This window comes from Zingiber officinale, chromosome 7A (assembly GCF_018446385.1).
Source record: "Zingiber officinale cultivar Zhangliang chromosome 7A, Zo_v1.1, whole genome shotgun sequence".
Taxonomy (NCBI): Eukaryota; Viridiplantae; Streptophyta; class Magnoliopsida; order Zingiberales; family Zingiberaceae; genus Zingiber; species Zingiber officinale.
This window is the reverse complement of record NC_055998.1, coordinates 102,663,883-102,665,803: the sequence shown is the minus strand read 5'-3', so window position 1 is coordinate 102,665,803 and position 1,921 is coordinate 102,663,883. Positions and strand designations below refer to the sequence as shown.

At 31.3% G+C, this 1,921-nt stretch overlaps 1 long non-coding RNA gene across 1 annotated transcript; it reads left to right on the top strand.

Annotated features, from left to right (window-relative positions):
• Nucleotides 1–301: 301 nt before the first annotated feature.
• On the top strand, nt 302–1,614 carry LOC122000324. Its single transcript, XR_006117080.1, has 3 exons — nt 302–342; nt 458–534; nt 1,557–1,614. It is a non-coding gene; the product is annotated as an uncharacterized LOC122000324 (long non-coding RNA).
• The last annotated feature ends 307 nt before the right edge of the window (nt 1,615–1,921 follow it).

Genomic DNA, 1,921 nt, shown 5'->3' with positions numbered 1-1,921 from the left:
TATTTGATGTGAAAGCAGAGGATACTTGACTGAATGGCACATAATGTTGAAACTTTGACGCCTTGATAGATTGCTAAGTGACAATGGCTTAAATGGTACACTGAACATGGGCAGCAACATTAGCCCACAACTGTAGCTTGTCGATTTCAGAAACATTTCTTGAGATTGACATTTAATGATAAGCTATGCATATTTCAAGTCATGTTTGTCTTTCCATTTATTAGGAGGCCCTGACTGGCAGCATATATCCTGAGTAGAAATTGAGCTAGCACCTACCTACCGTCTGCCAGCCAAGTTGTTTTTGTATGCATTGCTTGTTCCTTTTAAGTTCTGGATCAGAAGGTGCATCAAAGATTGCCTTCCATCTTGCATTTGATTAATGATGCCTTTAATTATGTTTTCTTCTTTTTGCTGGTTTAACATTGAAAGATTATATTGAATATGCTGTTTTTTGCAGGATGAATACTTTCAAGTAAACAAAATGTCAACAAAACATAATGGATATTTTGTAAACAATGGAAAATTAGAGCAAATGTAAGCTTCTGCCACATAATTCATTTTTCCTTGGTATTTGTTTGCTTTATTTGCCATATTTGAAACAACTATTTTGTTTTATGTTCTCTAAATATATCTTTTATTTAAAGTCATCTCAGGTGTGAGTGCTGTTGTCTAGAATTTCAATCAAGTATTATAGTTTTTGGCCATTGTGTTATCTGCAACAATGAAATTCGAAATTGCAACTTTAAGCAACATTCTTTTGTGGTCATATATATAAACTTATTTATTCTTAACTGATGCAATAACAAAACAAACCCTCAAATTACATTGAAAATTGAGACAAAATTGATGAAGCACTGGAAAGTATCTCACACTGAGTACAAAAAATGTCACAATAATCCTAAACTGAAATATTAACATGGATATGCATAGAATGTTGGATACAATCCTAAACTGAAATATCAATGCAGGACTGAACTTGTCACACCATAATTCTATTAATACTAATACTTCTTAATAGTTATACTTAAGCATTTGAATATAATTTAGAATCTACAACTAGTTAGTTTTTCATGAATTTCTTTGGTATGGTTGACTGCATAATATTGGCAGCTGCTTTGAACTATTCTAGTATGTCTTTAAAATGGAAATGTTTTCAAATCTGTGAACGTTGTTGCTGCAAACTCTTTTCTAATTTGTAAGCCGCTTGTCATTTTTTTTATGCTTGTCTTGAGACAATTTTTAATATTATTGCATTATCTTTTTTAAGGGAGGTTGCTAATAGTGACGTTAATCCAACATGTGGTGGTTTTTTAGCTAAGATATTATGGTCTTTGTGATTTATCTGCTCTTTCCTTGGGTGTTACCTTTGTTAGCCATTTATCTCAAGAAACATAGAAAATGGTAGAATATATTCCTAAAATGGTCTCTTCTATCTAGAATTTTCTTGAAACTTGATTTATGAAGTGATAATATTATTCATTGGCTTTGTTGCCTATAGTGAAATTCAATGAATGTTTTAAGTTGTGCTTAATTTATCTCAATGAATGTCATGGTAGATAAGCTGAGTCAAGCATCAAGAAATCAACTAGTTTTGGTGTCACATAATGTTGGATAAGTAAGACTTATAATATCAGTTTTAATTTATTCGCGATTATCAGTTAATTAAGTTTGTAGTGATTGTAAGTTTAGGTGATAGTGATTATCAGTTTAGAAAATCATATTCTGGATTGCATAAAGTAATTAACAATTTAGATGGTTTAATGGATTAGTTTGTTCTTGCTTTTTTATAGAAATAATGTTGAAACTAGTTTCATATACTGCTTTGTGGTTTTTATGCAAACTACACATCCTCAAGCTTTGAGATCTTACTAGAGTGTTGCTGCTGTAATGTTGAGACATAAGGTACATGACTTCGATCCTC